The 13,966-nt window shown below is 41.8% G+C and overlaps 1 protein-coding gene across 12 annotated transcripts in view; it reads right to left on the bottom strand.

Moving 5' to 3' along the window:
* Positions 1–13,966, bottom strand: part of SPSB4 (splA/ryanodine receptor domain and SOCS box containing 4) — a 309,660-nt gene that overhangs the window by 130,863 nt on the left and 164,831 nt on the right. For 3 of the 12 annotated variants that reach the window (XM_043522648.1, XM_043522647.1, XM_043522653.1), the window contains exon 2: positions 12,998–13,048. The exons of 7 other annotated variants lie outside the window; for them this stretch is intronic. The gene's annotated coding sequence lies outside the window, so the exon portion shown is untranslated. Of the gene's footprint in view, positions 1–12,997; positions 13,052–13,966 lie in introns of all 12 variants that reach the window. 2 more of the 12 variants (XM_043522649.1, XM_043522646.1) reach the window with 1 other exon arrangement.

Below are 13,966 nucleotides of genomic sequence, written 5' to 3'. Positions count from 1 at the left end.
CAAATAAGTCAGCCTTTTGCAGAGAGGAATCCCTTATACATTTAGAGAGTTACCATATGCACTATCCATTTCCTGGAACAAATGTCACTTAATATCTGTTGCTAAATATTTTTAACCATGTAACATTATCTTGCAAGCACTTTAGATCACACTCTTATTTCTTTAGTTTTAGGAACAGACACTTGCAACATTTCCTCCTTTAATGTAATAAATATTCAGCAGAAAATTGAAGAAAGAGCTTTAAATGTTATAGAAATAAAGGCACATCGTCAGTATTTGGTTCCTAGGCACTACTGTAATACATATAAATAACAACTTCCATCATCATTATTCTAGGAGTCCTGTTGAGACTACATAGAGTATATCTAGCAAATCATTATAGGAAATACCTTGGAGAGAGTAGTAAATGATCTTCAAGACACCATGTGAGCCTGCCAAGCATTTAGATTCTTCAATAAGTTTCTAAGATTCATTGCCCTAAACAAAAATATGCTTAGTTCAAGTCTGCATCAATGGCACTAGCATGGGGGCGAAGGGGGAAGAGAGAGAGAGAAAGTGATTACAAGCTCAGCTTCATCAACAGGCATAGGATGAGGTTATTTTAAACTACTTAGTTATTAATTATTAAGTGTATGCAATTTGGTCAAGCCACAGCGTTCTTATTAAAGATGTTCAAGGCATAAAGACCTCCAGGAAGTGAAGTCACTTGTCTGTCCTCAACAATGTGCACCACGGTTTGTGGCTGCACATATTGATCAAATGGACTGTTTCTAAAACGTCACCAAAATTCTACTGCAGTACAAATTCCATGTCCAAACCAGTTCAGAAGGCTCTACTGCCTTCATGATAAATCAAACCTGGGTTGATGATGAGCAGGGACTGAGACAAGATGACTATTTATAACTTTCTCTGAGGACCATGAAGCTTGCCACACATGTTCTATCATAAATCCCTCACCCGGTAAACTTAGCCACAACAGGCTACGTGAGGGCAGATGACCATGTGATGGATTAAACAAGTCTTTAATTAATGGTACATGTGGCATATCATGCAATTTTGTCACGAGGTTTGCTATGCTTTTCTCTCTGCAAACACTGGGTGGAACAATATTGCAGAGAACTGGTAACATGGTAACGGAATAGATTTAAGTGTGCCTGAAATAATGTGTGGTGGAATTAAGTTATACATCAATCATTGTGTGAGATGAGGGAGCCCACACTCGAGAGCAATACTCCACAGCTGAACAACAGAGCCATGGCTGAAGGGTGTAACATTTGGGTATTGGTGCCCCATGTTGGTCAGGCCAGTATTCCAAGCAGGGTGTTTCACATTTTAGCCTTAGTCACTGTCTTTGTAAGATGGTCACATATGTGAGAGTTCTATCCAACATGATGCAACTCAATAAAACCCCAGATTGCAGAGCCATTCAAAAGACACTTGGGTTTCATCTGAGGAAATAATTAATTTAGTTGAAATACAAGACTGTCCGGGAGATAACAGATCGCCTATCGAGTTATACATATTGTATGAAACTCATTCTAACAAATGCTTGGAAAGCAAGTCTCTTCAGCCCTATCAGATTTAAATACATTTTTAAATGTCCTTCATCCTCAAAGAGGACAGTGGCTGGGATTCTGATTAGAGTTATGCAATTGTAATTCCAGAATAATTCCATTCCAAACTGAAGGATTTACATTAACATAACTGAACCTCTCTCCAATGAGCAGGTGTTATTCTATGTCGCTCTGCTGAAATCAATGGAAGTAAATAAATTTAAACCAGCTGAGACTCTGGCTCTCAGTGCAAAATTCTAACTGTACATCATGTATCATAAATAGGACCCTACCAATTGAAATCAAAACACAGCATATGACTAATGCCTATCAGATGGTATCTCGGATGGTATCTTTTTCTTAATTATCAGAGACATGAAGTTGTTTGCCAAAACTCTATTCTGATGAAGAAAAATAACTGGTCAGACACTGATCAATAGTTCATTTGGTTGAAGAGAGCAAGTACCTTTTCACACAATGCACAATTAGACTGTGGAACTCACTGCCACAAGAAGCCATGAAGGCAAGAATTTATCAACTTTTAAAAAAGGGATTGGACATTTACATGGATACAATATCCAGAGTTTTGTTAATTAGGCAAACAGTTTTGAAAGGGATATTAAACCTCATGCTTCACAGTTTAAGCCAACCTTTATTAGAGATTAGAAGATTACCTAATATAGAGGGCAGATTATCCCATACCTGCCTACATGTTTGGACACAAACTATGAATTCCACAGAGTGGAATGGAATTACCAGGTTGGTTTTTAAACATCCTCTATATCAAGATTTAGTCTGCTGCAAAATTACACCCAAGCTATTGTTCATAGTAGTGACCAAAATATACTTTATATTTCTAAGGTGTTCACTCTTGCATTTACTTTTTGTGTTGGCTCTCAAACCAATATAGCTTGGGGGAGGTGGGGGAGAGAGGAGAAGAAGATTTGGAAATAAAAAAGGTCCAACTGTGGTGAAAAGAAAGAGTAAGCCATTATGTAGACAATATTTGTAATTTTGAAGAATCCGGAACAATCTACCAGAAATTAAACAAATTAATAGGCTTGCTCCCCCTTTTAGCAATATAAAGTTAACTAGTCACAAAACAAGTTTTTCAGTTTTCTCCATATCTGCTCTAAAGCATTCTGAGTTTTTTTTTTTTTTTTTTTTTTTTGTTTGGGTGGTTTTTCTTAAATGAAGCAAGTAAAGAAAGTACTTAAGTTACAAAATATCACAGAGGACGTTATGAACCTCCTCATTGCCTGGTTTTGGTCTAACCACATGGGGATATTACAGCTTCTCCTCTGCAAGCTTAGATTTTAAAAGTGGTACTGTGATTGCTAAATCAACATTTACCCAGTGTTATCTGAGATTTCACAGTAATGTCGTAATATCTGCAAATATCTCAGAATTCAGTGTCTGGTTGCTTTTTAGAATGATGAAGTTCATGTAGTCCAAGTTGCAATTTTTAGTCAGGAATACACTCCCACAGAGAGAACCAATCCCTTGCAAAAGGCTGTCTCACATAGGACATAAGAGAAAATTGCTCTTCACTGCAGAGAGGTCGAGAGTGGGGAGAGTGTGATCATTTCAGCAATGATGCCAGAAGGAGGAGCTTTTATAGTTTCAATAAAATAAAATAAGATAGTCTGCCCCCATTAAGCTGGATCAAACAGAAATGCTTGATTTATGACTTCTGTCCAGATCCAATCCAGGAGAAAGCATTGCTAGCCATGTGTCACACATGTTAAGCATATACCTGTTCATCCTGTTACCACAAACACTTTATTAGGGTATGACTACACTACGAAATTAGGTTGAATTTATAGAAGTCGATTTTTAGGAAGCAATTTTATACAGTCGATTGTGTGTCCCCTCACTAAGCGCATTAAGTCAGCAGAGTGCGTCCACAGTACTGTGGCTAGTATCGACTTTCGGAGCACTGCACTGTGAGTAGCTATCCCACAATTCCCGCAGTCTCCGCTGCCCAGTGGATTTCTGGGTTGAGCTCCCAATGCCTGATGGGGCAAAAACATTGTGGTGGGTGCTTTTGGGTACATGTTGTCAGTTGCCCCTCCCTCCGTGAAAGCAACGGCAGACAATCATTTTGCGCCTTTTTTCCGTGCAGATGCCATACTGCTGTCAGCTGACAGTGCAGTAGGACTGCTAACTATCATCATCCACCGCTTCCACTGTAACTCTGCTCTGCTGCTCGTCTCAATAGCTGCTCGTCTCAACCACTGTCGTCCGCTTCAACTTCTGTTGCAACTCTGCTCTCCTGGTGCCATGAATCCACCTCGCAGATCCTTTCGTCGTTCTGTATAAATATCTATTCTCGTGGCATCCGTTGGTATCCACCGCAACTCTGCTCTGCAGACAACATACCACGGCAAGCATAGAGCCCGCTCAGATCACCGCTGCTGTTGTGAGCATTGTAAACACCTTGTGCGTTATCCTGCAGTATGTGCAGAACCCACAAAAGCAGGCAAGGAGGCAACAACAGCGCGATCACGATAGTGATGACATGGACACAGACTTCTCTCAAAGCACGGGCCCTGGCAATTTGGACATCATGGCGGTAATGGGGCAGGTTCCTGCCGTGAAACACCAATTCTGGGCCTGGGAAACAAGCACAGACTGGTAGGACTGCATGGTGTTGCAGGTCTGGGATGATTCCCAGTGGCTGTGAAACTTGCGCATGCGTAAGGGCACTTTCATGGAACTTTGTGACTTGCTTTCCCCTGCCCTGAAGCACAAGAATACCAAGATGAGAGCAGCCCTCACAGTTCACAAGTGAGTGCCCTCTGGAAGCTTGCAACGCCAGAAGCTACCCGTCAGTCGGGAACCAATTTGGAGTCGGTAAATCTACCGTGGGGGCTGCTGTGATCCAACCAACCAACGCAATCACTGAGCTGCTGCTATCAAAGGTAGTAACTCTGGGAAATGTGCAGGTCATACTAGATGGCTTTCCTGCAATGGGGGTTCCCTAACTGTGGTGGTGCGACAGACAGAATGCATATCCCTATCTTGGGACCGGACCACCTTGGCAGCCAGTACATAAACCGCAAGGGGTACTTTTCAATGGTGCTGCAAGCACTGGCGGATCACAAGGGACGTTTCACTGACATCAACATGGGATGGCCGGGAAAGGTGCAGGACGCTTGCATCTTCAGGAACTCTGGTCTGTTTGAACAGCTGCAGGAAGGAACTTACTTCCCAGACCAGAAAATAACCATTGGGGATGTTGAAATGCCTATAGTTATCCTTGGGGACCCAACCTACCCCTTAATGCCATGGCTCATGAAGCCATACACAGGCACCCTAAACAGCAGTAAGGAGCAGTTCAACTATAAGCTGAGCAAGTGCAGAATGGTGGTAGAATGTGCATTTGGACATTTAAAAACTCGCTGGCGCAGTTTTCTGACTAGGTTAAACCTCAGCGAAACCAATATTCCCATTGTTATTGCTGCTTGCTGTGTGCTCCACAATATCAGAGAGTAAGGGGGAGACATTTATGGCAGGATGGGAGGTTGAGGCAAATTGCCTGGTGGCCGATTATGCATAGCCAGACACCAGGGCGATTAGAAGAGAACAGCTGGGCGCCCTGCAAATCAGAGAAGCTTTGAAAACCAGTTTCATGACTGGCCAGGCTACGGTGTGACAGTTCTGTTGGTTTCTCCTTGATGAAAACCCATCCCCTTGGTTGACTCTACTTCCCTGTAAGCAACCGACCTCCCCGCTTCAATCACCGCTTTCAGAGGCAATAAAGTCATTGTTTCAAAATCATGCATTCTTTATTAATTCATCACACAAATAGGGGGAAAACTCACAAGGTAGCCCAGGAAGGGTGGTGGATGAGGGAAGGACAAGGCCACACTACAGTTCAAAATTTATTGAATGCCAGACTTTTGTTGCTTGGGCAATCCTCTGGGATGGAGTGGCTAGGTGCCCGGAGCGGCTAGGTGCCCGGAGCCTCCCCCACCGTGTTCTTGGATGTCTGGGTGAGGAGGATATGCAACCTGAGGAGGAGGGCAGGCAGTTATACAAGGGCTGCAGCAGCGGTCTGTGCTCCTGCTGCCTTTCCTGCAGCTCCACCAGGTCCCTGAGCATGTCAGTTTGCTCCCCCATTAACCTCAGCATTGCATCCTGCCTCCTCACATTGTTCTCCTCCCTCCTCTCAACACATTTATTTAATGCTTTCCTGGACTCTGCCATTGTTTGCCTCCATGCATTCTGCTGAGCTCTTTCAGTACAGGAGGACTGCATGAGCTCTGAGAACATGCCATCACAAGTGCGTTTTTTTCACCTTCTAATCTGTGCTAGCCTCTGGGATGGAGAGGATAGGGAGAGTGTAGAAACATTTTGCAGCTGCGGGAGGAAAAAAGGGAGAGTAGTATTTAAAAAAAAAAAAAAGATACATTTTAGAGAACAAAGGGAAGACTATTTCACACTGAAATCAAGTGATTCACATTACATAACATGTGCTTTTGGTCAAAGGTCACATTTTGCCTACTGGTTTGGTGTGAGATATCACATATGCTCGGCTGGGCAACAGAATTCAGCTTGCAGGCAGCCATGGTAAGTCACAGGGTTTCGGCTTCTTCAACCTTCATAACATGTGGGAATCGTTTCAAACAGCAGCATCCTCCTTTCCCATACCAAGCAAAGCCGGTTGGGTTGGCCATTTAAAAGGAGGGGCTGTGCTTTTAGGGTGAATGTGCAGCACAACCCAAAACATCCCCCCCCGCAATTCTCTGGGATGATCGCTTCACCCCCCCCCGCCTCTCACACACACACACACACCCCCACCCACCCCCACCACGTGGCTAGTATCAGGGAAGATCCCTGTCAGCCAAACAGCTCAGCATGAACAGGCCTCCCCCCACTGCATGGCTAACAGCGGGGATGATTTCTTTTCAACCAAAGGCAAACAGCCCAGCAGGAACGGGCACCTCTGAATGTGCCCTTGGCATGGTAAAGTGTCCTACCATGGAGATGGAATAAGGCTGCCCTCCCCAGAAACCTTCTGCAAAGGCTTTTAGAGTACCTCCAGGAGAGCTTCATGGAGATGTCCCTGGAGGATTCAGCTCCATTCCCAGACATGTTAACCGACTTTTCCAGTAGCTATACTGGCCACAGATGCATCCCAAGTCTTCATGGCAAATCAATCATTAAACACGCTTGCTTTTAAACCCTGTATTATATTTACACAGGTACACTCACCAGAGGTGTCTTCTCTGGCTTCATGATCCAGGAGCCTGCCTTTGGAGGGTATTGGCTCCAGAGTGAGCAACAGTTCCTGGCTGCCAGGGAGAAGGGATTCTCTGCTTGCCTGCTGTGCCCTATCCTCAGTCTCCTCCTCCTCATCCACAAAATTCTCATCCCTGTTGCGTGAGACTCCCCCCTTGCAGGTGTCCACGGACAGTGGTGGGGTAGTGGTAGGGCCCTCCCCAGAACTGCATGCAGCTCATCACAGAAGCTGCATGTATGGGGCTCTCATCCAGAGTGACGGTTTGCATCCTTTGTTTTTTGGTAGGCTTGCCTCAGCTCCTTAACTTTCACGCGGCACTGCTGTGTGTCCCTGTTGTAGCCTCTGTCCATCATGCCCTTGGAGATTTTGGCAAATATATTGGCATTTCATCTTTTGGAGTTCTGCCTGCACGGATTCATTCTCCCCACATACCGATCAGATCCAGTACCTCCCGTACGGTCCATGCTGGAGCTCTTTTGCGATTCTGGGTCTCCATGGTCACCTGTGCTGATGAGCTCTGCATGGTCACCTGTACTGATCAGCTCACCACGCTGGCCAAACAGGCAATGAAATTCCAAAGTTTCCGGGGCTTTTCCTGTCTATCTGGCTAGTGCATCTGAGTTGAGAGTGCTGTCCAGAGCGGTCACAATGGAGCACTCTCGGATAGCTCCCAAAGGCCAATACCATTGAATTGTATCCACACTACCCCAAATTCAACCCAGCAAGGTCAATTTTAGCGCTAAACCCCTCATCGGGGAGGAGTACAGAAATAGATTTTAAGAGCCTTTTAAGTCGACAAAACAAGCTTGGTCGTGTCGATGGGTGCAGGGTTAAATCGACCTAAGGCTGCTAAATTCGACCTAAACTCGTAGTGTAGATCCGTCCTAAGGGACTGGTTTATACATGTATTGGAGATCTAAAATATTTTAAGAGGAATTCATTCTAGGTGATGGAAAATGGGAGTTTATATGGGAGTTATACTTTTTATTCAGACTATTCTTCTTAATTTAATGCAAGTAATTAAGAAAATGTTCTGGAAGAAAAATATATCCAAGTACTGTTCTTTCTGATCTTTTGTGTTATTTTTATTTCCTGTGTTTTTCTCCCCTGGCATTATATTACTTATCTTAGGCCCTAAAATTAATTGTCATCTGTTCAAAAAAAGAGTTAATAAAATAAATGAAGACAAATCTTGTATTAATTTATTGAATATTTTTTTCAAGGATATTTCAAGAGTATTTTTTCTTAAGTTATCTTCTGCTTTTGCCACGTACGCAACATTCACTATAACAACGACCACCAGTAAATAACTGAAGCGTTTACATAGTAACAAAGGAGAAACTAAATATGAAATTTACCAATGGATATTTTTACATTTGTTATCCAATAGCCTTTTTATTTTCCTTATTCTGTATGAATTGTTCCAGTTTTTGGAATCAAAAAATAAACAGAACACAACAAAAAGAAGCAAAAAAACTATCTAAAAGAAGGCAACTGATTAGAATATGCATAACAGTGGTGAGAAACCTTGAGAATGAGAGTTTAAGAGCATTCTAAGAATCAGCCACATAAACATAAAAATTCAATTAAAATGTCACTTAGAGAAGGCACTAGAAATAGAGCTATAAACCTTATGAAGCAGATTTTTTTCCAGCTATTAAAGTGATTAAAATGAAAAATATTTTTTTAAAAACTAATTACTTGCAATAAAATTTTCTTTAGACCAGAGAAGACCAAAATAGAAGAAGTCCATTATATTAAAATAATAAAAAGCTACCCATACACCACAGCATCAATATGGTAATTAATGGCTTGAATTAAATATGTAAGACAGCAATGGACTATCACCATCGCTGGGTTCAGCTTTAATTGAGCCAACTAACCTGTTGCATTTTACAGAAGCAGTGTTGCTGTTTACACCTGAATTTCCTTATTTTGTGAGTTGAAGAATTTTAATTATACTTTAAGTTGCTAATTCCCTTTCTTCTCCTGAAGATCTAAGTCAACTGTATGGGAAGCCTCCATAAAAGACTGACCTTGGGAGACACTGAAGTCTACCATAAACTCCGTGCAGCGACTTTGTATAACTTATGAATCGGCTTAATCCAATTATTCCATTACAGTACTTAAGCAACAGTGTTAAAGGCCCTGTACTCAGAAATATTTATAAGATGGGGGAAAAAAAAAAATACAAAATAGACACCACTTCAGTAGGCTTACAGAAGCTTTTTTTGTTCTCTTTGTGTAAGGCTGACAGACCCTGGTCATCAGCGGGCAGGAAAGAACCAGGGACCTCTGGAGCTTAAAGCATAAGCCTCTACCACATGAGCTAAAAGCCAACTGCCCATTAGCCAAGGCTGTACAGCAGACTCATGTTCTCTTTCTCTAGTGGTCTCAGTGCCAGGAGGTGTGTGGGTTACACTTGCATCAGTTAACTAAAAACAGTATCCTGAGTGCTACGTTGACATCAATAACACACTTCTTTTCCTTCAACATATATGCAGTATAAATTAAAAGAATTATCATTTTTATAGCATCAGTCCACCAAAGCATTTGGTGCTTTATAAATTCAGACCCTGATCTTGCAAAAAACTTATAAATGGACAAATTGTATACACATGCACAATCTCATTGCATTCAATATTCATGTGCATAAAGTAACATTTACAGGACTGGTGTCAAATATCTAAATACATATATCAAAGGTGGTGGTAAAGAAACAGGGAAAGGACAATAAGTAGAGGCACAAGAATGGGTGCAAGAAATACCATGATTAAATTAAGAGATGTTTTAAGGTACAGAGAGATGGATGTGGAGATAGACTAGGTCATCCCATCACAAAAGCAAGGTTAGTTGCCAATGCAAGACACAATGGGGAGCCTTACAACATATCAATGGGCAGATACTAGTCAGTACAAGGCAGCACAAACTTCAAAATAGCAGTCTACCCTGTGCAGGCCACCCACACAGAGAATCCATGATGGACATAATAGGATGATGATTCCTCAAACATGTCACTGTTTTCTGAGCAACCTGCAAGCAGTAGAGTTGACACATTGGGAGGGGATTACAGCAATAGAACCTCATGGCTCTGAAGGCATGTTCTGCTGTTGTCACATGGTTAGAGGATAAACAGTGCAGCCTGCACAGATTTTTATACTACGTTTAACACCCAACAGACTGTGATCAAAAGCGACTTCTGTGTTCCTCATCTGATCTTTTACCTCTGTGCATTGCCATGAGCAGGAGCACAGAGGAGAAAGCCTTGGCATTCCATAGGAACTGCAATAGTAGACCCTCTGTCGTTTCAGAGGAATGCTTTAAACCCCAATAATAATTCTGCTCATGGTACAGAAGCTTCTTCCTAGCTCCAGGCATTCAGTGTTTGGGAATATGTTCTGAAGTATGTAGGTTTATATCCTTTACACATTTAACATACCTTTTAGATCTTCTTACCACTCGTATAAATGTATAAAAAATATCAGCAGCCTCTATACAGAAACAAAAACTTGTTTTTTTCCCCCAAGAATGGGAAAAGGGTACAGCATGCAAGAGGAAATATCGTTCAAGCTTTCTTCCAAAGGACAGGTCAAACGTACATTACAAGTATTAGAGGGGTTACATATACCACACAGAAAAACCACTAAATATGGCATATAGCTAAAGCCAACCAGTGAAACACATACAACAACAAATAAATCCAGGAACGGACATGAGAATGAACTATCCGGAACCAATGCTGAAGGCACGTGGAATTTCAGTCTCCTCCTCTTTCTTGCCAGTCATTTTCTCTGAAAAAAGTGAAAAAAAGGCAAGATCGGGGGTGGGGGCAGGTGGGGAGGAACACCCACCTACCCAACGCTCATTACACAAATTTGTTTTTCCTTGGGAAGTGACACCATTCTTCTTATGTGCCACAATTGGCTCAACCAGTGAGCATACAGAATTTGGTAGAAGCAAGAGAATAACGGGTAATAGGAGATTCCCAAACCCATTCCACATCCACCCTGACTATACTGGCCTTGTCAGCACTGGCTCTCCACTTGTAAGATAAGTGCATTCTCTTCGTGTGTCAGTATATTTACGCCTGCATTTGTAATTTTCACTCCATGCATCTGAAGAAGTGGGGTTTTTTACCCATGAAAGCTTATGCCCAAATAAATCTGTTAGTCTTCAAGGTGCCACCAGACTCCTTGTTGTTTTTGTCAATATAGACTAACACGGCTACCCCTCCAATTCTTGAATGTGGGTTTCTTTCATCCCCCAATCACAGAAGTACCCTATTTGTTTCATGTGCAGGTATGTCTACACTGCAATAAAAAACCCAAAAGCACCAAGCCTCAGAGCTGGGGTCTCAAAGGCTTTAAGACCAGAAGGGACCATTGTGATCCACTGATTCAGGCTTGCAGGATTAATAGTAGAAGCATAGATGTTTGGGCTCAGGCTCTTAGATATGTATACAATGCAATTTTTAGCCTCACAGCTCAAACCTCACAAGCCCAAGTCAGATGACCCAGACCAGTCATGGATCTTTTATTGCAGTATAGATGAACCCTTAGCTTTTCTTAATTTCTTTTACTTCATTCCTCTTTTCTCCGAGTCTCTTTCCCTCTCCTGCTCCATTTGGGATTTCATGCAATTCCCTCAGCCACCAGCCATCTCATCCATTCTTTGCCCCAAGCGTTTGCCCTGAGCATCTCCTGGTCTCCTTTCGAGGGTGGCATAATACACATTCTCCATGCAGCTGCATTCTCCCCAGCCAGGACAGTTAGAGATGGCTCCCTCCTTGTTCATGAGCATTGTTCCTTTAGTCAGGCAGAAGACACAGACAGGAAGTAATAAGAGGCACTTGCTCCCCTCCCCCCAAGGGTGGTTATGCTCTATCTACAGGGCTTCTAGCCTTTGCTGTGCTAAAGGGAAAAAGCTGTTCCAGCCTAACATGCGATGCCACTGCACTAGTGGCACACCTGCCCTCCATTCCGTCAGTCTCTCTCTTTCTCTGTGTCTATCATTCCTCATTATGTTCTCTCTTAACCATGGTTTCCCCAGCTAGCCCAGGTAGTACAGAGAACTTCTGCTCGCCGCTCACCTGGGAAAAGTTTAACTGACTTTACATACATTTGTAAGAAGACAGAGAGCCCCAGGCTGACTTTTAATTACTTAACTAAACCAATGTTTCTCTCTTGGTAAATTCCTGATCTGGAACAACAAGGGAAAAAGCAAGCTGGCATGCACGTATGGGCCCAAACATTTTGGGTTTCCTTGGCATAAGAGTTCAACCGTGGTACGGACCAACCATGTGAGTTAACAAAGCATTCTGAGCATTGCCATGAAAGTGATCCTGCCAGGCACCCCATGCTGCAGTCAGAGGGGCACACCCATACGCTTTCTTTTGCTCACAGAGCTAGAACCATGTCTCATTAGCTCCCCCACTTCCAAGCTATTTCACAGAAATACTGGTAGCCAAAATCTAGGAATAAAAGATATGGACGGCTTGCGTAGACAGATTTTTTTCTAGCGCTATCCTTTGCGGGCAATAATTGTGAAAAGCTCCTTCGACTCAGCCTCAACATCTTAGGGCACAGGCTTACAATAGAAATATTGATAGTTCATTGACGATAGGGATCTCACTGGAGTATAACTATCATTTAGCTTGATTTTTCTTTATCCACCATCCTCCACCAGCCAAATTTGGCTTTTGTAGGTCGCGTGTTAAATAAAAAAAATGAAATCATTAAAAAAAAAAACACTATTGGCAATCATTTAGCATTGCTGGAGATAGATGCATCTGAGTGGACATAATTAAACTGTTGATTCCTGCTATGGGGTTTAAGGTAGGAAATGCAAACCAATTATTGATGCTGTAAATGGCTCACTGAAAGAAAAAAATAAAAAGACTGCAGCATCCTAAGGCATTAATTCAAGACAGCAATTTCAAGTGCTTCCTCCCATACCACTGAATCTATAGTAACACAATTGCTATACAAAATGAAGATAATGGGAAAGAGATTGTTACCACATCAATAGTAATTGCTATCAAATAACAAGAATACGTATTCAGCATTATAGCAAGTACCAGACAGAAACTGCTGTAGTTAAGGTTGCATCATTTCTATTATAACCTTATTTTCAGTCCCCAGTTTTTACAAAAAATTGCTGACAGATGTATGCTATCTACGTCTGCAGCTTAATTTACCTTTGTAGTTAAACTGTCTCCTCCCCAGATTTGCACCCATGGATTGATTTGCTGCTGGTTGAAAAGAAAAAGATATAGTACATGTTTACTGACAAAACTATTAAAACATATTCTGAGAATTTTTCATATATGAAATCTAAGATGGTCCTCTGTACACATGTAAAAATATCTTGTTTAAAAAGATGTATTAGTTACAAAACTTCTCGTGTAGCTAAGTATTTTAATAAAACTTCTTGCATTTAAATCTCATTGGATAGGAGACAATATGTGCTCCAACAAGTATAAAAGGCTATGCACAGTCTTGATAGATTTCCACACACTTGCTGAATTGTCCTTCCATCTTAACATGTAATTTTGCTTTTCACAGATTACTGCAAATTTATAGTAGGAACACTTCACTTTTTTGGAAAATCTCACTTATGTCATTCAGCATTGGTCTACCTGCTCCCACTGAAAGCAATGGGAGTTCTCTTAAGTTTTAATATTTAAACTGTAATAATTTTAAACATCAGGAACTGCATCTAAACTGCCTGCTCTCAGCAGGAAAAGCTGCAAGCTCTTAAAGCTGCAGAAAACCAGCCTTCTTTACCTTGTTCAGATGCTGCAATGCTCTTTGATAACAAGGACAATTTTTATTAGTGAACGATCAATAGTCTCATTCAAGTGAAAGACTGTCAAGTTAAATATTTCCCAAATGTTGATTGTGTCAGAAATTAAGGGACTACTGTATCCCCTAGCTGCTACTGTGTGGGTGAAGTATGGTAGTGCACTCAAGATGAGGTTGATTAGAAGCGTCAGAGTTATAAAAAGTTAAAAACCATATCCCACTGAGACCATGTACTCTTTATATTCAAAGAACTTCCATTACCTTTTACTTGTGTCAACAGCTTTCAGCAGTACAATGGCTGAAAGACTTTTTTGGCTTCTTTAAGCCCACATGGTTATGCTGGAAGTATGAAAAAAGTTAGT

This window comes from Chelonia mydas, chromosome 9 (assembly GCF_015237465.2).
Source record: "Chelonia mydas isolate rCheMyd1 chromosome 9, rCheMyd1.pri.v2, whole genome shotgun sequence".
NCBI lineage: Eukaryota > Metazoa > Chordata > Testudines > Cheloniidae > Chelonia > Chelonia mydas.
The sequence above is the reverse complement of the archived record's forward strand: the minus strand, read 5'-3'. Positions and strand labels throughout refer to the sequence as shown.